Genomic DNA, 23,830 nt, shown 5'->3' with positions numbered 1-23,830 from the left:
AATTGGATTGAATCCCAACCTGAAACTATGCTGGAAACATGGAATGGTTTGGATTGGGAAGGGACCTTAAAGCCCATCCCATCCCATGGATCCCTTCCACTGTCCCAGGGTGCTCCAAGCCCCAATGTCCAACCCAGCCTTGGACACTGCCAGGGATCCAGGGGCAGCCCCAGCTGCTCTGGAAAGCTATGCCAGGGAGATATATACGTTTAAACCTGTGAGAATCCCACCTGAATCCAATTCCCGTTTGGATTGGACCATGGAAGAGGGGTTTCATAGCATTCCCATTCCTGATTGAAATCCTTGGCTCTCTCCTTCCTGAGCCACAGCTGCTGCTGTTTGCCAGAGAATTCATTTGCCTTGAACAGGGAGTTTTTTCAGCTGTTCTGTTTTCCGTGAAACGAAGTCATCTCGGTGATGAAAAATCTTCTGGGATGAAAATAGTCCAGAGAAAATGAGTTTCCACGGTGCTATTTTAGGAACAGAATCATTCAAGTGGCAGCTAATGAGCTTGAAAATGTGCCAAAAGAATTATCAGCAGGAAAAAAGGTGAGAAGGGTTTGGCTCCCACAAGTTTCCACTTCCAGGGAAGCAATAAATCACATTCACCATTGGAGATTTGTAGCGAAGATTTGAAAAAAAAAAAAATTAAATCTGAATTTTTAATACTCCAGGAAGAACCACGAAAGCCCATTTTGATGTTTTTTAGGATATCTGTGCATCCCAATTAAAAAAAAATGTGGAAAGCCGCACTTTTGCGAGGGAAAGGGCTGGATTTCAGTGGGGTTGTGCAGGTCGGGAGCGTTCTGAGTTGCCCAGTTACTATCAGGGAGCGTTTGTGGGAGATCTCATCTCACATTCCTCCCTGCTCCTGTGGATCCCTGCTTCTCCCAGGTGAGGGATTTATCTCTACACTGATGCAATTTTCCAGCTGCTCTGGTTTCTGTGAGGAGCAGACAGCTCGGCTCCGTGCCTGGGACACGAAAGGGTCCTGGGGAGGGAACGGAGAGAGGAAGTTGTGTTTCTCCTTCCTTGTAAATCCTTCCAAATATTGCCTGCCCACCTGGCAGATGAGAGGGTTCCTTGGAACAGCTGCAATGCCACAACTCCCGTTGGAAAATTCCCTAGGAATTACTGTTAATTTAGGGGAAAAAAGAAGTGAAGTTGGGGTTATGTTATAAATATAGTTCATGTATTATATAATATTCTATGTATACAAGGCATGGAGGGACAGGACACAGGGAATGGCTTCCTTCTGCCAGAGCACAGGGATGGATGGGAGATTGGGAAGGAATTCCTGGCTGGGAGGGTGGGGAGGTTGCCCAGGGAAGCTGTGGCTGTCCCTGGATCCCTGGCAGTGTCCAAGGCCAGGTTGGACAGGGCTTGGAGCAGCCTGGGACAGTGGGAGGTGTCCCATGGCAGGGGGTGGGATGGGATGGGATTTAAGATCCCTTTGAACCCAAACCAGTCTGGAATTCGGTTCAGAACCGCTTCCAGACCTGGGCTTGCAGCAAGGACTGAGCTGAACTCTTAAATGAATGTTGCAGCTTTCCCCTCCAGCCTGGTTTGATGTCAGTGCCAGGAGCCAAAGGGACCTGCAGGGCATGGCTGTGGCTCAGCAGGGACCCTGGGATTGGGAATGAGGAGCACACTGGACACGTTCTCCCCAATCCTGGGGCTGAGTGAGGACAAGGGAATGGCCAAGGAATCTGGGATGGAGCCCTGCTGGTGAAGCTCCTGGCAGGTAACTCAGCTCTGATTGCATCACTTAAATCACAGAACCTTTTAGGTTGGAAAAGCCCTCTGAGGCCACCACTGCCCATATCCCCCAGTGCCACATCCACAGGGCTCTGAAATCCCCCCAGGGATGGGGACTCCGCCCCTTCTGGGTCACTGACACCGAATTTGTATCCCAGAAACTCTCTGCTCATCCCAAAAAAACACGGGAACAGCTGGAAGAAAACACAGCTGGGCTTCCAGAGCCCTGCCACAGTCAGTTCTCACCACAAGAGCGAAATAACTGCAACAAATCTGTCCAGGCCATCTTTGCCTTCAAAATTCCCAATGCTTCTTTCATCCTCTCTCATAAAGATTTCTTTTCAGCCAGCTTGGGAGCAGCTTAAAGGAAAATTGAAGAAACCAAGATGGGATCTGGGAGTGACATCTCTTCATGAGACTTCTCAGGCTCCCAGACTTTCTCATTAACTCACAGCAAACACAGACATCCAAAATCACACCGAGATTTTCTCCCCTGGCCCATAAATAGTCTGTGCTTAGGGTCCCCCACATGGTCTCCATCTTCTTGGCTTCTTCCCAAAGCAGCTTCTCTTGGCACGCTGCAGCTGATGGGAATGATCTCGTAGGAAGAACAAAGTGCATTTTTTTCCTAAAGGAAATAATAAATCTGCTGTGCGCTCTCGAAGCAAGCTGACATCATCAGCAAGGGGGGTTTTCATGTATTTGGAGAAGGTAGGAAGAACACAGATGTCAGCTTGGACCATTCACATCTTAACTCCAAAGGATTTTCCCAATGGATTTTCCTCTGGTTTTTTTTGTTTATTTTCTTTCTTTTTTTTTTTTAACTAAGCTCAGAAAAAAATTAATTCATTAATTAATTAATAAACAATAAAAAAATATAAAAAAATAAAAAATTTAATTCCTGGATGGAGTTTAATTACAGGGAAAAAAATAGAGATATTTGTTATTTTATTTTCACAGAATCCCGGGATGGTTTGGGGTGGAAGGGATATTAAAGCTCATCCCATTCCACCCCCTGCCACGCCTTCCTCTATCCCAGGGTACTCCAAGCGCCATCCAACCTGGCCTTGGACACTTCCAGGGATGAAACATCCACAGCTGGAGTTGAGGCGAAAAGAATTTTAATGCTGGAGTACTCCAATGCCAGGTGGAAAGAGGAAAAAAAGCAAGAAATCCTCAAAAATTGTCAAAAGCCCCTTAGGAGCTTTCCCATATTTGCATTTTTATGCCAATCCCAGAGGAAGAGTGAATGGAATATGGAGCCATCGGCTTCATTCCCAATTTTCCACCAGAAATTCCCCAAAGCCTCCAAGCCAAGCCCTCCTTGGGCTCCTCACTGGATTTCACTCTCGGAATTAAAGCGCTGCTGCTCCTGGCAGATAATCAGAGGGAAACAGGGTCTCTTTCATTCCTCTCATTTGTCTCCCTTCCTTTGGCAAAAAGAAATAAGATTGTGGAAAAAAATTAACCCCTTTTTACATCACTGGTTCCCTTTTAAAAACTTCTTTATTCCATGTTTTTTTCCAGCTGCTGCTGATCCAGAAGCGCTCCTTCTGCGGAGCATTTTTCATCCAGCAAGAAGGCTCACGGCCGTAGTTTCTATGCTCAGTCCCTGCCTCTGGAATTTTCTTCCTGGCCAAGGAAGCAGGAAAAGCACCCCGTGAGTTGTTTGCTGAAATCTTGTTCTCGATGGGCACATTAAAAGGGGAGTTTATAAATTGTGGGGTGTTGTTCCAACAGACCACACACCTCAAAACCTCCAACCCCGTCCAGCCTGGCCTTGAACATTTCCACATTCCCACATCTTCTTTGGCCAACTTGGAATTGTTTCTCCATGTTCTGTGCCCTTGAAATATTCCTGTTTTTCCCCTCTAGCTTTCCTTCACCTGCTTGTCTTTCCTACCTCACTCTTCCCTGGAATATTTCCTTGTTTATTTGAGGTATTAATTGTTTTTTAATTGAACTAGAGATGTGTTTTGTTCTATCAATTTCCTCTCACAGGCATGTCCAAGAGGAATCCTGTTTGGGAATTATCATGGAAAACTAAGGGATGTGCTGAATTCCTTTTATTTTTGAGGTGCTTTGCTGGTTGAGGTGTTAAACTGGATGGAATTAGGATTGAGAATTAATCAGATTTTTCCCTCTGTTTGAATAATTCTCGAACCAGGAAGCCTGGAGTGAAATGAGGGACACAGGAACTCCCAGTCTATCCCGTTCTTCCTAAAACACTGGGATTGAATAACCTGTTCCCAGTTTTACTACTGGGAAAGCAGTCAGATGCTGGAGACCAGCAACACCACAGATTTTCTCTTTTCTTCCCTCTGCAGGACTGGAAAATTCAGTCTTTAAACTGCTCCTTCTGGCTCCGAGCATCTGCTGAGGGTTATTAAAAGTTGTTAATTATGTCACTAATTCCAGGTGAAACCCAGGACTGTTCGGGCATGCAGGAACCTCAGCCCCACATTTGTGATTTGCCTGTAAAGCACCACTACCTTGGGATACTTCTCCAAGGGCTGTTGGCTTGGAATCTTCTCCCAAAGGAGCGAATCTGGCGGGATTTTGGTAGCGGATTTGGAGCTCCAAGTGTCCAAACTCAACGTTTTGATGGTGTTGCTTGGATGTAAATTTTAACATTTCGATGTCGATTTTGGACTCTTTCTTGCTGCCACTGCTGGGTTTTGGTGATGCTCCCCAGGGCCGGCACACAAACACCTCAATTCCTGAGGTTTGGAGGAATTAGGGGATACCCAGAGGATCAAAATTTGGAAAATCTTGGGATGCAACTCTGGGATTCCAGCACATAGAGCCAGGTCATATCCATCCTCTTATCCACCAAATCCTTCTTCTCAGGGCTGCTCCAACACCCAGCCCCAATTCCACAAGCCCAAAGGTGCTTTGTCCTCCAAAATCTTGAGCTGAATCCAAAAGTTTATCAAGAATTAATCCCCCTTCAGGGATTACATGCAATAACTAAACTGGTTTTCCAGAAACACCAAATTCTGGGTGCTCTTTGCTTCAGCAAAGGTTTAAAACTGGCAGAAGGCTTTTAAAAAAAAAGACTACAGCAAAATTTCATTTAGGCAGACGTGCTTTATTTGATGCTGATAGCGGAGAGCCATAAATAGCAGTGATAAGTTATATTTAACAGCAGAATTACTGCTCTGAGGCACGGATAAAGCCCAGCTTTGTGCTAGACTAGACTAGGTCTGGTGAACACAGAGAATGAAATTATTAATCCCAGTTTAGCTCTTTCCCCAGGGTTTATGAGGAATTTGAGGAATCCTTTCCAGCAGCTGCTGACTGTGCTAGAAACTCAGCTTTCATCTCCCGCAGCCATGAGCTGATCGTTCATGAAGCACCCGGCGCCAGAAATGAATGAAAGCCATTGAAAGCTGCCCCAGAAGCCAAGGGCTGAGCTGCGGAAACGCCGATGGGGCTCATTCCTGCCCAGTTCGGGAGTGTCTGAAGAGGTGTGAAAATTCAAACCTATTTTTGCTGGGTGCCCCAAGGCAGAGGCACAGCCCTCGAAGGCACTCGTGGAGGAACAGATGTCCCTCAGCAGAAGGACAACCCCAGAGATGATGTCACCCTCTATGAGCGTTAGTTCTTCCATGGAATACTTTCAATTAATGAGTTAATAATTGCTGTTAAGAGCTGCCTGTGGATGCTCCAGGACTGCCCAGTTTGGCTCAGCGTGAGACACCCCAGCACTTACTGGGATGTTCTGGTTAGTGCTGCCCCAAATGCCCCACATCAGGACTCACACTCAGCAGGTGGAGCCTGGCTGCTCCTCAGGGATGTCTTTCCCAAAGAATTACCCAGCTTTTTTTAATTTTCAAAGCCTGACATCAATTCCTTCTTTAATCCTCACCTCTGTACGGGAGTCTTCAAATGCTTCCCGATTTATTTATGACTGACATGATTTTATGAGCTCTTTTCACAATGGGGTTCCATACAAAGCTTGAAATCCCTCTGTGCATGCACACCCAGGCAGGGAGGGGTTCGCTCCTATGGATCCTGACTGGAATAAATTGATTCATCTAAACCTTCTCAGCGAGGCATTTTGACCTCCTAATCTCCCTGCAGGAGCACAAGGCTTTTGTGGCCCTTCTAATCCTGATTCTGGGTCGGGATTTCTTGCGTGTCCTGTCAAACTTTTCATCTTGCTGCTGCTGTCTCAGAGGTGGCTGCTCCTTTTCTCTTCGCTAAAGCTCCTTGGTGTGTTGTGATTGATTCACTGGGATGATTCAGAGGCACTGAGAGCAGCACACAGATTGTTCTGTTCCTGTTCATGGCATCTGTGTGGATAAATATGGAAATAATTAGGGTGTGTTGTTAAATCCCGAGTGTCAGGTGAGGGTTCTTGGTCTGACGGATTTGAGCTGAGTCAGGAGAGTGTCCACCCTCTGTTAGCAATGCTCTGGGTCTGTTCCACTCTTCTGATCTCTAAAAGGAGATTTCTTTCTCTACCCATCTATTTTTGGGATGAGGCTGGCTGCCACCTCCCTCTGTAGAGAACCATGGCGTGTTTGCTGTGCCTCAGCCACTTCTGCAGCTGCCACCTGATAAAACCCAGGGAGATGCTTCCTTAAACCAAAAGAGGGGAGATTTAGATGGGATATTGGGAAGGAATCCTTCCCTGGGAGGGTGGGCAGGCCCTGGCACAGGGTGCCCAGGGAAGCTGTGGCTGCCCCTGGGGTGATCCCTGGAAGTGTCCAAGGCCAGGCTGGACATTGGGGCTGGAGCAGCCTGGGACAGTGGGAGGTGTCCCTGCCCATGGAAGGGTGGGTCTGGATGGGCTTTAAGGTCCCTTCCAAACCAACCCATCCTGGATTCTGGGATTCGTAGCCCAAGCAATCCCTGTCTCTCTCTGGGGCTGCCATGGCTTCCTTCCCACACGGAATTCCCTGTTCCTGCCCTCTCCATCCCGGTGCCTGCTCAGCACTGAGTTCTTGGCCTCCACACCCAGCCCTGACTAAGTCCTGACACCCAGATCTGCCTTTCAGATCTCCTGCCCGAGCAGTTCATGGTCCAGAACCACCCCAGCGCTGCTCCTGCAGCGGGGCAAGGACAGAGATCACTCCCTGCCCACGCAGAGATCTGTTCCTTACTCCCTTAAAGCTTTTCCCAAATCTCTTTATTCGATGCCTGTTCTTCTAGTCCTCCTTCCAGGAATTTTTTCAAGTTCTCCTCCAGCCTTTATCTGAATTTTGGGACACAGTGGGGAGGTTTGTCCGTGTCCCTGACTCAGTGCTCAGTTTTGCAGCATTTTTCATACAAAAGCCTAAGGAATTTTTAAAATTAATATTCATGCTTTAGTAACCCTAAGAGGAAAACATGGACATCTCCGAGGTGAAAACATGGACATCTCCGAGGTGAAAACATGGACATCTCCAAGATGCCATGTAGGTGAATAATAAGCGATTAATTCCAGATTTGGGTCTGACTTTGCAGCTTTTTCAGGGAGTGATCAATGTTTATATCAACAGAGCAAATATTAGGAAAAGATTGTTCTCCCAGAGGGTGCTGGGGCACTGGAACTGCTCCCCAGGGAATGGGCACAGCCCCAAGACTGCCAGAGCTCCAGGAGCGTTTGGACAATGCTCTCAGGGAGGATTTTTGGGGTATCCTGTGCAGGGCCAGGGGTTGGACTGGATGGTCCAGGTGGATCCCTTCCAGCTCAGGATCTTCTGGGATTCTATGATTTAAATGAAGTTACGCAGAGGAGCGGACGCGTGGCAGAGGACGGAAGTGTCTCAGGCTGTGTCAGACCTGCTTGAGGGAGGTTCCATTTTGGAGATGCTCTTCCCATAGCCACTGGAAGAGGAAACGGGAGCAAGCACGGAGCAGGAAAGACCGGTGGTGCCGTGGAGCCCCTGATTTGTGTGCTGGGAGTGGGGAGGGCAGTGGGAGAGAGGTTGTGAAGCTTCTCCCAGGAGCATTCCTGCCTTTCCGAGCAGCTCTCAGCTGGCAGCCAGTGCTGATTTCATAGTAATGCTCCTTTCTGAATCGGTGCTCAGACTGTTTTGAATACTTTCTGCATGACTAATTAATGTTCCGAAATGAATTAAACGGTGCTGTTAAACTTCAGCCTGTGCGAACAGACGACCCTTCTTCACTATTTTATCTCGGAATTCTCAGGGAGGGGGCATTGCCTCTTATCTAAAAGCCACTTTACCGAGCTGAGATGTGATGTCATGGTCTGGAAATACGTGGGGATTTTCGTGCTCGGCCTGCCGAGACACAGCCGTGACTTCGGCGTGATAAACCTCATTAACGTCCTTAAAACCTGCGAGCAGCCGAGATAACAAACCCCGCTGGAAACTGGCACGAGATGAAACCCCGCAGCCTCGCAGCCGGAGTTTTGCTTGGGTAAAGCTTTCTGCAACCCTGTGCTGGGATCAGGCGGTGATTCAGCGCCGGGCAGACACTCCCAGCTGGAGCCGGGAGCTGGAACTCGCTGGCCGGTCACCCTCGGGAAGAGCAGCACCAGCCCCGCAGAGCGGAAAAGCTGCTGGGAATAAGGTAATTCCACAGGCAGGAATGTTGGTGGGTCACTCCTGGATGGTGCTGGCGAGGTGCTCGGGTCGTTTCTGGCTCGCAGGATTCCTCTCCCTTTTAGCTGCTAATTCCCTGTGCTTTTGAATTCATCCCTTGCTATCCATAGTTTATTTTCCCTGGAACAAAGACGAGCAGGAGAAGCGCCTGATTGTTTGATCTGTGTACACCGGCGCGGAATAACGCAGCATCTCCTTTTTAATGAAGCACGAAGGAAAGCTGGAGCTCAGCACAATTCCCAGCCCGCCGGAGATCCTAATCTCGCCTTCCCAGCCCAGGAGAGCGGGCACTGCCGCTCCATGAGCCGGCCCCGGCAGGGAGGCGAGCCCAGCCCGCTCCCGCATCCCTGGGTCCCGCATTCCCGGCTCCCGCATTCCCGGCTCCCGGGCTGCCCCGGCCGCCGAGGGCGCGATGGAAAATCCCTGAGCCAGCGGCTGGCAAATCCGGGCGGCAAAGGTACATCCCTGTCTCTGTTTAAACGCCCCAAATCCCTTCTTTCTACCCCTTTCCCCTGCTGTTTTCCCTATTGTTTTTCTCTATTGTTTTCTCTATTGTCACAGCGGAAAAAGCGATTATTTTTCAGTCGAGAAGTCACTTGGGTTGACACGTGCTTAGGAAAACAACCCGTGCCTCTGTCGGGTTAAAGGGAAATACCCATTTTCCCTTCGTTCAGCCCCGGCTCGGTGATTCCAGCTGGATTTGGGAACTCCTCGCTCCGTTCCAGGAGCACAACCGGCCCCGCGCTTGCCGCGGGAGCGGCGGGATGAGCCCCGGGGGCAGCTGGAAGGGGTTTCCAGGAGCCCCCCGTGTTTGGACCCACCCTTCTGCCCTCAAATTCCCTGTTTTTTGGGGGTCACAGCCGCAGGAGAGGGTGCTCCGGGTGTTTTTGGCGCTGGAGAGGTGATGGAGGCGCTCCCGGGGCTGGTCCTGCCCCGCTCCCCAGCGGGGCTCTGGGGTTTGGCAGGAGGCTGAGGGTGTGATTATCATTATTTTTAATTTTTTCTGGGAGCCGCTTTACGGAAATGTGGCTCTTCACGAGTCGTTTTCCGCGTGAAAGCAAAGGGAATAATTATATTTATTGGGAGTAAAAGAGAATCACGGTGCTGCCGCTAAAAAGCTTCCCACTCCTCTTCCCTGTTAATTAAAAATGCTGCTCTGTAAAAAAATCATGGAATGTTTTGGGCTGCAAGGGACCTTAAAGCTCGTCCCGTTCCACCCCCTGCCATGCGCAGGGACACTGGTCGCTCCAAGCCCTATCCAGCCTAGTTTTGGATTAAATTAAATGAAAAATTAAATCAATTTGATAGATAAATAATTGTATTTCCAGGGTGTAGCCGGAGTATGTGCTCTTTCCTGCTAAAGTGCTGTGTACTTGGAGGGAATATTAACAATTCCTTAATAATCATTACATTCCATTCCTAAGCATATCACTTGCCAATACAACGAGCTGGATAATTTTTTTCTATATCTGCCTATTTTGGGAGTTTTTATTTGGCAATGAACACGGGCAGGTATGAAAACCTGCCCGAATTGTGGCAGTCCCTGCAGGAATATCCATTGGGTGGAACCCACATTGTCAGGAGTGTATTGGCTGATTTTTTCCGGTGCCAGGAGCCCAGGCTGTGGGTAATTTTGTTTTTTAATCACTTCAAGATTCATTTCCAGGCCACACCAGCCACTGGGCTGATGGATTGTGAACTTCCACTGGGCAGAACCGGCACAATAACTGTATTTTCTATATAAAAATAAATTATTTATTGCTTTGGAGAGCTTGTTCCGTGGGAGTTGTTGTAAATCCCAACAATCCCAGTGAGAAGTGGGTGGAAATCCCCGGAGTGGCCATCACCATACCTTTAGAACAACCTCTGCTGGATTTTCCCCTGCTTTTATTGCTGTGGGAAAGCCGTTTTGCACTGAGATGGGAGGATCTGGCTGGCTCAGAGCTGGCGCTGGTGGTGTCAGGAGGTCAGGCTGGCTCTGCATCCCGCTCCAGCCTCGCGGAATCCTGCGGATTTCAGAGCCGCGAGTTCGTTTTCCTGCTGTGGAAACTCGATGGTGCCGTTCCCTCTGCAACCAGTGCTGGGGGCAGGGCAGGGAAACGCAAATTTGGGTATTTTTGCTTGATTGTGGTCGGTGATGAGCTCGCAGGGTCCAGGCTCTGGAAGGGAGGAGGTGTCGGGATGAGGTTTCTCCACTGGATCCGCGTTTTCTTGGCGGCGGAGCGAGCTAAAAACAAATCCTCAGTGAGACAAATGATCCCCAAATGATTTAGCTCATTAGGACTGCTTGGATAAAATGATTCCCACTCATCCACTCATTAGTTACGCAAACACCAAGGACAGGGTTTAACCAGGCTTGCTCCCAGGTCTAACCCCGCTGCCTCCGTACAGCCCTGGGAGGTGCCAGCAGGGAGGGAATCCAACCCTTCCCGTTCCCACTGGATTTTTTTTTAGGCCACTGCTGGCATAAAAACATCTGAAAAGTCACCCTGGCCGTGTTACAGAGGGAGACTTGTTCCCTGTGAATCTAAAACTTTATTTATGCATCAGCGATCCGCTCGTTTCATTATTTGGCGCTCGCGTGTCTGATCTCGAGGCTGATTTCCTGCCACTTTCTGGTGTAAAAGTGAAGGATAAGTTACAATGGAGCTTGGAAAGGGAATAAATTATTTGCTTTCAGCTCTGCTCTTCAGCAGGGTTGGGGTTTTCCAATGGAAACCCAAGTTGCATCCCATGTTTTGTTGATCAATCCAGTTTCTCACGGCATGGATGAATAAAGGGATTTAAGGAGCACTAAAAATTAATGCTGGACATCCTTCAAGATGATTTTTAGGACCTGAGGCCAGGAAGTGCTGACCCCCCTCCTTTTCCTGCACCTCATGTCTGTCACATTGATGGGATGGGATGGGCAGAGCGAGTCCTTGGGGTCAAGTGATCCAAGGGCCCAGCTTGGCCATGGACAATTCCAGGAGAGCTGGAGGTATCTGGTGCTGCTGCTGCTGGTCTGGCTTGATAGAGCTCAGCAAGACCTATTTAGTGAAAAGCAACTCATTTAGCCCAAAAACAAACTGTTATTTCAGTCGTGGGGCCTGGGCTGACGTGGGCCCTGGGTGAAAGGTGCCGTGTCTGCCTTGCTGATTGGGATCTGCCTTTGGACAGCAGACCTTGGCTCAGCGGGAGCAGCACAAAGCAGGTGGCAAGGTAGAATTTCTGGTGGCTCGTTGCCACTCTGGATAGGTTTTTACATCGGACAATCCCTTCTTGTGGTGTAATGGGAGAGGAAGGACAAAAGTACAAATATATCCCCTGATTATTCCACCTCTTTTTAAAAATTCTTTTGGATTCCGTGATTTTTTTTCCCGTTTGAATGACAAGACTTGTCAGAAATCCTTCTTTTTTTCCTACAGAGTGAATAATTCCTCTTTTTTTTCCCTGTTACAGACCCATTTTCCCCCCGGTGAGTTTTCTGTTTTCTTTGTGCCATGGTGTGACCTACTCAGAGAGGAGCAGAGTCCTTATCCCTCCGTGGCCATATGTTCCCAGAAATAATCATCATTTCCCATCAGGGCCGCGATTTGGGCTCTTCCACGTCCACTTTGGTGTCCCTCGTTGAGTTTTTACAAACCTGTTGTGGAAATTTGGAGGGCTTCACAGGAGAAATGTGTGTCCAGAGGCAGGACTCCTTCCCCACCAACAACACATCATTGTTAACCCCATAAATATCTATTTTTGACATCTGTACATCCAATAAACCCACGGTTTATCCCTTGGCACGTGTTAAACCGGGGAAAAATTCAGTATAAACGGCCGCTTGTTCATTGCCCAGTCGTGCCTACGTGATCCCAGCTCAGCCCCTTCTCCAGCAATTCCCTGTGAATCACAATATTCCCATTTATCGAGCTGCCAGCAGTGCCAGGGCAGGGAGTTAAGACTGGGGCTCTCTCCCAAGGGATGCTGCAGATGCACTCAGCAGGAGCTGTGCCTCCTGCCAGGGCTTGGCTTTGCTGGAATACTCGGGAAATCCTTTGTGGAAGCCTCCAAGTTGGGATGGATTTGGGATGATGACATAAAAAAGCCTCCTGCTGCTCCATCGGTGTGTAATTCCTGAGTAAGCTCTTCCAGGGGCTTCCTAATTCTATATAAACTGCTAAATACTCTCTAAAAACTGCTAAATATTCTCTAGAAACTGCTAAATATTCTCTAGAAACTGCTAAATATGATAGGAAAAGATGAGAGGTATTACGTCTACTAAAATGAAACTTTTATCATGTTTTTCTTTCATGTCTTTTACTTGTTTAATGAGAATCATTCCTATATTTTTATCAAATTTGGTGCGTTCTATTTAAATTTGAGGGGTTTTTGGTTCTTTTTTTTCATTCTCTTCCTCTGCAAGTGCCTTTAATAGAATTCCATAAATTCCTGTCATGGAATTCTGGCTGCAATTACTTCCTATCAGTCAACCCCGAGCTTTTGTGTGTCTCTGCTTTCATCTCCTGAGCTGCTGTGCAGACGAATTATGACGCTCGGGCAGGTGCCTGACTCGCTGTGGGATGATCCCTGTGGATACTGGAAGGATTTGGCTGGAAAAATGGGAAGAGAAATATTTCAGCATCAGGCAGCTCACAGAATTCCGGGGGTTTGTCCCGAGGAGGGAGTTTCCCTCGTAAGGGATGTGCTGTGCTAAAAAGAAGCATAAAACCAGATTAACAGAGGAAATTACCTGGATTCAGGATTGGTTTGTAGTGCAGAGAATAAAATGACTCTGGAAAAGTGGAACTCATGGAAGGAGGGTGTTTTCCTGGTGTTTTATGTCCAGAAATGCTGAAGGCTGCACACTCCTAACCTTGCTTAATTTTGAGCTTATTAAATGTGGTTTTTAAGTGCCCTGGGGCAATTTTAAAAAAATCCTCAAAAATATCTTCCCTCAGGAAATTTCATGAACTGCTGCTCTGATTCTTTATTAATTAATTAATTTATTTACTTACTGATTACGTTCTCCTCCCTGAAGGGTTGGAAGTTTTTAACTCCAGTCCCTGTTCCCTTTCACTGTTAGCATACTTTTATCCAGGCAGAGATTTCCAACTGGAATCACCTTGCAGTGTGAGTCCAGCGTTTTCCAGCTCTGCTTCTGGAGTGCAGGCGGGGTGATTGCAGCTCATTGTCCTTCTGTGACACCAAATTCACGCTCCCATGACGGAAATCAGGAATTTTTGGGTCTGGCTGGTGGAGGAAAGGGCTTGAAAAGCTCATTTTTGGAGTTTAATCAGCTGTAGGATGGCTTTTTAAAGTAAATATTGTGTGTCTGGACGACAAGGTGAAGTTATGCCATAAATATCTGCCACAAAGTCACCTGAAAATGAGGTTGGTAGGAAGAAGGACAATCAAACCAAAATATTCTTCCTTTAAACCCCTGCATTTCTCTCTGCCACCTCCTGCGGATTTTAATTTATTTGTTGTTTCACACCGACACATTTTTGAATAAATGTGGCAAATTCCACCAGGTTGCTTTTCAGATGTTATTTTTGAGGAATTGAAGAAAACCTAATTTGGGCAGATGTGCATCAGCAGTGTCCCCAAAGAGCCCTGGTGGCACAGGGAACAATGGCTCTTGTCCTCAGAAGAATGGGAGCCCTTGATGAAATCTGAGCATCTCAAGACCTCACTCTGTGCATCTGCTGCTCAAGTCTTGGGGTCTCGTGGGCTTTCCTGGCCAGAATCCCAAGAGGCAGCACTTTCATTCCACATCCCAAATATTGGTTTCATCGGTGCCGTGCACATGCAGTTTATTTAGAGTCGATTTTTGTGTTTGTAGGAATGAGATTTGTTTGAGTGTCCCCGTGTAAGGCTTGTGGCAAATCTAAATATATGAAACAAAACACTAAAGTAGACCATTTGAACTTTCAGATTTTTTAGGCTTTTTTTTTTTACATATTATTGTGTTTTTATGACCAATTTGGCCCATTCTATTGTGTTATTATGTATATTTAAATATTTAACGGTGTTGAATTTATTTTTGCATGTTTTATTTTCGCCACATCTACTGAGCTCTTTGTTTTTGTGCCTGACCAGGCTTTCCCAACCTTCAGTATTTCGCCAAAGGGAGTTTGTTTTCCTGGGATTCTCATGTTTGTATAACAAGATTCTAAAGCCAAACCAGTGCAGGGCTGGATTTCATAGAAATCCCGCCTGGTTTTAGGGCTCTCCTTCTTCCCAGACGTACATTTGGGGCTAAACTGCCGAGGAAGCAGATGCCAGTCTGCAGATATTAAGAGTTAATATCTCTTGAAATGTGTTCATGCTCTTAAGGAGCTTCCAGCCCTCCGAGAGGCTCCTCTCCAGGAAGATCCAAGGGGCCGGCGGGGGCGGTGCCGGCGCGGAGCAGCGCTGGAGGAGCGGGTGAGCGCGGGGTTGGGATCCGGAGCCATCCGTAAATGTCAGAGCTGGACCCTCGGGATTCCTGCTGGGATTTTGTGGAGCTGTTTTCCAAGGAGGTTATTTGGTGGAGAAGAGTTTCTTGGGGTATCCATGGAGGTGGAAACGAGGAGTGGTTTGTGGGGAGTGAAAACGTTGTGGATTCCCTGCATCCCAAGATTAAGTGGCCTTGTTGTCCTCATTTTACCTCCTGTCTCTGCTGGAGGAGGACTGTGTGTCCATCCATGGATAAATGTACAAAAAATACGTCTAAAATACCTATTTTATGTCTCTAAAGTATCTATTTTATACATCTAAATTATCTATTTTATATAACTCTACAAAATATGTGCACAAATATAGAGATCTCTGTCTTCATCAGGTGGTCTTCAAGGATTGAGAAGGTTTTGAATTTGTTTTATCAGCTGCAGTTCTATTATGGAAGTTTCACTGCTATTAAACTATTTTCAGCTTGTATCAACCAAGCTTTGCACTGTTTAAACATTTAATAGAGTACAGAGCATTTTTGGGGGAGTTCACAATGTTTTAAAAATTAATATCATTATTTTCTTACTTTTTCCCAGATAACAGAGATTTTAAACAGCTTCCACCTTGGGTTTAGATCTGATATTCAAGTAGGAAAAGGGGAAAAGGCTTTTTTGGGTGGTGTTTGTCCTCAGGAATGTTCTTCTGTGGAAGTGTTTTATGGAGCAAATTTTAATTGAGGCAACCGAGAGTGTTGTTAAATGCATGAATATTTACCTGCTTGATAAAAGGAGAGTTTTATGCACACTAAAATGTTTTAGCTGGAAATGGCACTTGGTGGTGTTTGGGTTGGTGTTCAGACAACGAGGCCTCGGCTTTCTGGAACTGGCAAGATAAAAGTCTTGAGAGTGACCCGGTTTAACAAAAAAATTTCCCAGGAACATTCCTGGCTCCAAGGACACCATGAGCCCCACGTGTGAGGAAACTGCTTTTTGCAGCTTTGGGTCTGATCCTGGGTTGTAATTTGATTTTTTTTCCCATGATTGGGACACCTGGAAGTTTTCTCTCTTGCTTTCTCTGTTGGATTTGGGGATTTTTTTGGAGTTGGTCTTTTTGGTGTTTAGTGAGGTACTGATGGAAGTGCAGGATTTCCTTGGCTGAGGCAGCTGGAGGATGTTCCCATCATTGAATGTTCATTAACTTCCCAACCTTCACATCCAGCCTGGCCAAATGCCTTGATGGCTCCAAGTGGGAAGTTGTGTAACTTGGAAAAATCCTCCTTTCCCTAGGAAATCCTACTGAAAATGGGATCTGAAGGATGAAAAAGGGGAAAATAAGCAACACCACAGGCTGCATCCAGTTGCTTTTTTTCCTGTCTCCAGTGAAAGGGGACTGGGAGAACCATGGGGTGGGATTTGGCACTGGGATTTGAGGTGGGAAGCCCCCGTGGACAGAGCTGGATGTTGTTTCTCCCCTCACCTTGAAAGTGTGCTGGCAGTAAAACTTTTCAGCACTTCTAATAATTGCAAAGTCCTGATTTCCTCGCTGGAATTAAATGCCTTTTAGTGGATTAGTTTGAATCACATCCACTAAGAGCTTGATCATCTGCCAGCCCCGAGAGTTGGGCCAAAGCTTTGTAAATTAATGAGCTCAAGGTGATTAGGACAGGTTGGGTACTTTGGACCGTGCACCAAATTGTCCCCGTGCAAGGTGTGGAGCTCTGGGCGTCTGTCACTTCTGTTTCCCATTTTCATTTGAATTCCTTGGCTGGAAGGGGGTTTTGGGAGGGGGTTTTCCAGGCTTGGTTGCCAAAAAACATGAAGGGAACCGTGTGATGCCTCATGAAAATTGTGTTGAGGTTCCAAAAGTAGGAGCAGCATTATAACCACACTTGTTGCTGGGATAATTCCAATTCCAGTCTCAATCCAAGGTTATTTATCCTTGTATCCAGGATCCATCCACAGGATGTTTTATGGGAAAAAGAAGCACCTGAAACCTCTGTGAGACGGGGTTTTTAAGCCTTGCAGCAACGTTTTTTCATGGCTTTTGTGAATGGAAAGGTGTCTTGGGACAAATGTGTTGGTACATTTTTATATAAAGTGTGGGATTTTCCCAGAGTTTTTTCCCATCTTACTGATGGATTCTTGACTCGGAGACAAGGAGAGGAACAGAGCTTTTATTACCCAATGGGGCAAGCTGTGGGGATGTCTTTAGCATGCACTTTATCTGTAGATCTCTTTTAACAAATGTGGTAACTTCCAGTAAAATGTGGCTTTTCTTGGAGGCAGGAAAGACTCTGGAATTTCATAAACTCTCGGGTGATAGAAGAATGAAAAGTGTGCACTGCACACCCAAATTCCCGCTGGTATTTGTAGTCCCAAGGACAGTTTGATGCATTTGAGAGTGGAGGCCTCATTCCCGAGGCTGATCCCACACCTACCTGAGGGTTTGGATCCTGAATCTTCAGGAAATGAGAGCAATTCCAAACCATTGTGTTGATTTCTGTCCCGTTTGGTCTAAAATACCTGATAACTGTGTTCACTGATGCCAGTGTTATCTTCAGTTTTTCTCTCTGATCAACATCCATGGAGGGGGTTGGAATTAGATAATCCCTTCCAACCCAAACCGTGCCATAATTTGTATTATAATTGCTTTTTCAAGGAATTTTTCCCTCACAGTTGTCTTCTTCCCATGTTTGTCTGAGCGCGGTTTATGTCGTTGGGTATCAGAAGCTTTCTCGAGGGAGGATTATTTTCAAGGTGATCTGTCCTGGAAAGATTCCACGTGCTTCCAGCAGCTGTCAGCAGGGTCTGGCAGGGCTGGGCCAGCGCTCTTGGATCTGTCTGAGCTCTGTCCGTTTGTTGGATTTTTCACATTATTTTTAAGTGTTTTGGGTAAGATTTTAATACCTGCTTGTTTTTTTTCAAATCCCAAATTCCTGCAGCTCACCTGACTGGATAATACAGCACTGCCTGAATTTGTTTTGGGTCTCTGACGTGTAAAATTAAGCACTGAGGTTGCTTAAAGAAAATGGCACCATCACCAGGTCTTTGGCTGCTGGTGGTGAGAGAGAAATCTCCCGAGTCCAGCCCTTCACGGGTGGAACCTTCCGTGGCCAGTCCAGAGGATAATGGGGTGAGAATCTGGATAATCACTCAGGTGGGAACTCTGCCCCAGTCAGGTGAGACCCCACCTGCAGAGCTGCCCCCAGCTCTGGGCCCACCATCAGGAGCAGGTCCAGAGGAGGCCCCGGAGCTGCTCCAAGCTTTTCAGCACTTCTAATAATTGCAAACTCCAAGGCTGGAGCCCCTCTGGAGCCAGGCTGGGAGAGCTGGGAATGTTCACCTGGAGAAGGGAAGGACACAGGGAGAGCTCAGAGCCCCTTGCAGGGCCTAAAGGGGCTCCAGGAGAGCTGGAGAGGGACTGGGGACAAGGCATGGAGGGCCAGTGTTACGATCTGGTTTAAACTCAGAAAAGCAAAGCAAGCTAAGTCTTTGTGCATAAACTGGAAAGAGCTTAGAAGGTTCAAAATATTCCCAGAAACGAGATTAAAACCAAACGAGGTTAGATGTTGATGCCAAAAAACTGATGTATTTTATTTAATAGTAAAAGAGGCAAAGAGAAGGGAAGAGAAGAGAGAGAGAGAAAGAAATGAAAAAAAGAAGGGTGTGCGGGGGGACAGGGAGAGGTGGCAGGGGTTAGGTGGAAGCACATCACCCATCCAAGGGTCCCAGCGATGTCTCATTGCTCCCCTCCTGGTGGTGAGGGTCCCCCATGGCCGCCGTGGCCACACTGCCACACGCCAAAGAGTGCAGAATTCCATGGATTAATGCACACTTTGGGCCAGGCGGGAACGCCCACGTGCCTCTCTTGCAGGGGCTGGCTTGACGCTGTCCTTTGCAACACTCAGGGGCTGTTGCATCATCTCTGGTGCTCTGCTGCAGGGTCTGGGGACCCCTTTGAGAGGGGCCCCTGTGATGGGCCATGTCACCCCCTTCTGCTGTGGATAAGCTTCTGACCAGAGGCTTTTCCAAGATACCCAAAGCCTCTCCTCCTTCCACCCCTTGGTGCGAGGGTCTGTGTGAGCCTGGCAGCTGATAGCCCTGGGGCTGTGGTCTCCACCTTGGGGGCGTTAAGCTTGTGCTCTGTGAATGTCCCCAGCCCTGAGCTGTTACTTCATCTTGTCTTCATCAGTGAGCACTGTCAGACCTCAGGGCCCCATTCAGGGTGTGGGAGTCTTCTCTGCAGCTTTTGTAATACAGTTTTAAAAGTCCTTTAAGAAAATGTTTAAGTCATAAACTATAATATTTCAGTCTCTGACAGACAGGACACAGGGAATGGCTTCCCACTGGCAGAGGGAAGGGATGGATGGGATATTGGGAAGGAATTCCTGGCTGGGAGGGTGGAGAGGGGCTGGGATGGAATTCCCAGAGAAGCTGTGGCTGTGCCATCCCTGGAAGTGTCCCAGGCCAGGCTGGCTGGGGCTTGGAGGAACCAGGGATAGTGCAAGGTGTCCCTGCCACGGCAGAGGTGGACTGGGATGGGATTTAAGGTCCCTTCACACCCAAACCATCCCATGGTAACAGAGTCCATTGTGTCCCCAGCTGTGGATTGAGGCTGCACCTTCCACCCCATTCCGTGTGCTCCACGTTCGGGAAACGAGCACCTTGTTGGGAATGTCTGTGCTGGGAGATCCGGGCTGGGAGCTTCTGCCGGAATCCCTCTGTGTCTCTGCGCTGATTTTAAACAGAGACACATCCCAAAAGAGCCCACACTGGATTTCTGCTCCGTGCAAGCAGGAGCTGATGGTGTGATGAGATGGGAGCTGTGCCTGGAGCTGGATGTTGAGATTCCTATTAACCCTAGGGGTAGCACTGGAAAAATGCTCTTTTGTTCCCAGTTTTGCACAGGAAGCTCATTTTGGCTTCTTTTAATATCACAGCTCGAGCTGGCGGGGAGTCAGAACTTCAGCTCCATGACCTCATATCTCTGGCACAGAGCGTGGAGCTCCCTCAACCAGCCCCTGGTAATAAATCAAAAATGTGAAATGTCTGCAAGTCTGTCATAACAGGAGAAGGTTGTACAGCACATTTTTTATTTCTTCTTTTCCGCTTCGAGAAGAAAAATGAATTTTTTTGAGCTGTGATCAGGATTCCAGAGGATGAGCAAGCCCAGAGGGGGAAGTTCTGGGTTTTGCTCTGTCCCCTCTGTGGCTGTTGGGGTTGAAAACCCACCTGAGTTCCCAGAGTGGTGCCTCCACCTGCGCTGGGATCTGCTGCTTTATCGGGGAATCATAGCCATGAGGGGTGAGTGTGCTGCCAATGACACTAAAAAACCCCATAAATCTAGGAAGGGATCTTAGAGCTCATCCCACCTGCCACGGGCACCTTCAACTATGCCAGGTTGCTTCAACCTCGCCTTGGAACTTTATTTTATTTTTGTTTTATTGTTTTTCTTTTGGTTTTTTAAATTATTATTTCCTGAAAGACTCTAAAACAAAGACTTAAACCACTGATTATTTTCTGTTCTGAGGCAAACAATTTTCATGGCAACCCTATGCAAAATTTTAGGATTTCAAGTGTGCAGGTGTGGAAAAAAAAAATTCCTCGTGGAGGGATGAGACCTTTCCTGCTTATCTGTTAATTCTGTTGCATAGAGGGGAAGGATCACAAATACAAAACCAAACTGTTCAAACTTCAGTTTGTTATAGTTTTAATTTATTTCTCTAACAGTCTCACCTGGAGCAATTCTTTTTGTCAGGTGATTCTGGTAAACAAAGAGCAGACACCTGAGCAGAGGTGGGAAACTGTTCCTTAATTAATTCCTGGTGCTTCTCCCACTGCTGGTGACTTTTTAAGGAGCTCAGGGAGCTCCTCTTCCCCGGTTTGGTCCTGCTCACCTTATCCCGCTGCTCTGGAGCTCTGTGGTTCCCTCTCCTCTACAGAAAGGTACAATTTAAAATCACTTTTTGATCTGTGAAAGGTTTTAATGGAGAAGATGAGGGACCTGGATGGCAAAGGAATGATTTGCTGGTGGCACTGGGAGCTGGGACTGCTCTGCTTGGGCTCCAGTGCTTGGGAGCCCAAATTAATTTTATTGGGATTTAGGAATCGTGGTGATCAGAGTTGTGGTCTCAACTATGAGTTTGTGTGTAGAGCTCTGCTGGGTGCAGGAGGGGCCAGGTTTGGGTGGATTCCAGGCTTTCTGCAGGATCAGGCTCCTGTGGGAGCTGGTCCCACTCAGCCTTTGCAGGAGGATGCTCCTGTCCCCACTCAGGGCATCAGCGTCCCTATGGAGCTGGGATTTGAGGTCAGTGGGAGCTTTCCTGCTGATTTAAAGGAAAGCAGAGCAGGGGAAGCCTCTGCTCCCAGGAATTCCTGGTTTCCACGTGGTTTTGGAGTCATTTCTGTCGGAATACATTAGCAAACCTTCCTGACTTCCACTGGGCACCCTGTGCCAGGGCCTCACCAGCCTCACAGGGGAGGATCGATTCCCAACATCCCATCTATTCCCAATATCCCATCTACCCCTGCCTTTTCTCAGCTTAAAGCCAAAAGCTGTGGCTGTCCCTGAATCCCTGGAAGTGTCCCAGACCAGGCTGGACATTGGGGCTTGGAGCAGCCTGGGACAGTGGGAGGTGTCCCTGGGCATGGCAGGGGTGGGATGGGATGAGCTTTAAGGTCCTTTCCATCCCAACCCATTCCATGACTCCCTGATTTTATATTATTATATGAATTATAATATTTAAATACAGGACAATTATAACAATAGACAATTAGATCTAACAATAAATTATAATATTTTCATATATAAACATGCAACCAGCACTGACATGCTGGCATGAGCCAACTCCAGGCCTTCATTTCCAAGTATGGCCAGAGCTGACCTCATTCCTGAGTTGCCTGGAAGTGCTCAGGGCTTGCAGAAAGAAAAAAAGGAAAGAAAATTTCTTTTAAAAGTGTCTTTCTTCCCTTATTAATTTAAGATATTTGCATGATTAGACATCATGGGAATTAAATTGGTGTTTCAGTGCCAAAAAGGCTGTCTGTTGGTGAGCCTGGCCATTGATATCATCAAAGTCATCTATATTTTATCTATAATATCCTTGGAAAGGCCATCATTCCCTAAAGGAACCTGACCTGATTGATTTTTTTCATGAGGCCTAAATGACCTATTAAAAAAATGAATTAAAATAGTGGCATGGAAAATAATTTGGAATTCCTTTTACCACACCTGTTCCCATGTATCCTTTGGACCAGTGGGATTTTTGAATTTCTAGCCCGTTTTCTACTTAGTCTGTTGGCTTTAGGGAGTAAATTTTTATCATCCTTTAATCTAGACTGATTTAATTTAATTTTTTTTCTTTTCTATAATGTTCTGGACTGGCCAGGTTGTGCTCTCTGCTCTATTTTGCACAGGCTGTGCTGATCCAGGGGCAATCCTTTGGTATTCCCAAGGATCCTTCACCCTTTTGGAAGCGATTTTTCAATTATTGGGGAGCCTAAAAATCAATATAATAAAATATGATGGTGTCAGCCGAGTGCTTGAAGTGGGAAGCAAACTACAGATCTCTGGTTCAAATATTTTAAATTTAAATGGGTTTATTGTGTCTTAAATATTCCTTTGTGCTTGTCGTGGTGAAATATTGAAGTGTTGTGGAATGAATTTCCTGGAAGCCTCGTTTTTCCCAAGGAAAATCAGGAAGAGGGGCCCTCGGAGGGTCATTATTTATAATGGTATTTGTTCCTGTCAGCATGGAAATAATTGGCAGAAAAGGTCAATTTGAGTGAAATTAGAGGCTGAAAATTGGTGTATTTTCAACATTTCCCTGGTCAGGAGTGAATTCCTCCATGAATTTGGGGTAGGACTGAGCGTGGAGATCGGATCTAATGCAAACCAGTAAATCACAGGGAGAACGTCAGCGGTGACACAATGGAAGTTACAGATCGTGGCCTGTGGAATTCCAGGTGATTCATGAGGGGAAATGAAGCAATGGTGAAATCAGGGGGCACATTTGGAAAAGCTTTTGTGTTTTTAGCACGTTCTGAAGGCGAGTGAGTGAGGCAGATGAGTTGGAGCATGATTTTGAGGGATTCTTTGTACCAGATAACATCTCTGGGCTGGCAGGCTCCTGAATTATGGGTGATATTCCAAAAAAACCTTGGGAAAGTGGACCTTGTAATGCCAAGGGGATGAGGCATTCGGATCTAGCAGGAGGCAGGGCGGATGAAGAGAGGTTTAAAGTTTAATTAATACCAAGAAGGGGTTAAGTTTTAATTGATGTGATCCATAAACCTTCTGCATTTTCCCCATTTGGTTATGGGGGGAGGTGTAAAGGGATGTGGTGCTTCCAGGGCCTAAAGGGGCTTCAGGAGAGCTGGAGAGGGAATTTGGATAAGGGATGGAGGGACAGGACACAGGGAATGGCTTCCACTGTCAGAGGGCAGGGATGGATGGGAGATTGGGAATTGTTCCCTGGGAGGGTGGGCAGGCCCTGGCACAGGGTGCCCAGAGCAGCTGTGGCTGCCCCTGGATCCCTGGCAGTGCCCAAGGCCAGGCTGGACATTGGGGCTTGGAGCAGCCTGGGACAGTGGGAGGTGTCCCTGCCCGTGGCAGGGCTGGGATGGGATGGGCTTTAAGTCCCTTCCAACCCAAACCAGTCTGGGATTCCATAAAAATTGTCCAATGCGTGTGGGTTTCTCTCCATCCTGGACATCCCGTTCCTTTCCCACCTCAGCTCCTGTTCCCTTGCCCTGCTGATCTTGGGCAGTGTCCAGGTCCTTGTCCTGGCTCCTGGGTGGGGTTATTGTGCTTCACTCCCCTGATTTTTTATTTTTATTTTTTATTTTTATTTTTGTTATTTTTATTTATTTTTTATTTTTAAAATTATTTTTATTTTTAATTTTTTTGGGTTTTATTTTTTTTTATTTTTATTTTTTATTTTTATTTATTATTTTTATTTTTTATATTTTTTATTTTTATTTTTTGTTTTTAATTTTTATTTTTACATTACCCAAACTGGGGTTTTCCTGTTCTAATGGACACTTTGTGATGGCCCTGTGACCCTCGGGATTTATCTCATGCCTGGAAGATCCTCAATGATCTTCCCACCCCTTTTT

General features: G+C 46.9%; 1 protein-coding gene across 5 annotated transcripts in view; it reads left to right on the top strand.

Moving 5' to 3' along the window:
- Positions 1 to 7,535: 7,535 nt before the first annotated feature.
- LYPD6 (LY6/PLAUR domain containing 6) overlaps positions 7,536 to 23,830 on the top strand; it is a 32,004-nt gene continuing 15,709 nt past the window's right edge. The window contains exons 1-2 of one of the 5 annotated variants that reach the window (XM_042040491.1): positions 7,536 to 8,283; positions 8,524 to 8,772. The gene's annotated coding sequence lies outside the window, so the exon portion shown is untranslated. Of the gene's footprint in view, positions 8,773 to 12,141; positions 12,409 to 23,830 lie in introns of those variants that run through there. The other 4 variants (XM_042040489.1, XM_042040492.1, XM_042040488.1 and 1 more) reach the window with 4 other exon arrangements.

The sequence above is a fragment of the Corvus kubaryi genome, unplaced genomic scaffold, assembly GCF_017639235.1.
Source record: "Corvus kubaryi isolate FWS band 111438036 unplaced genomic scaffold, C.kubaryi_AGA036_p1.0 37396, whole genome shotgun sequence".
Taxonomy (NCBI): domain Eukaryota; kingdom Metazoa; phylum Chordata; class Aves; order Passeriformes; family Corvidae; genus Corvus; species Corvus kubaryi.
This window is presented reverse-complemented; position numbering and strand designations above follow the sequence as displayed.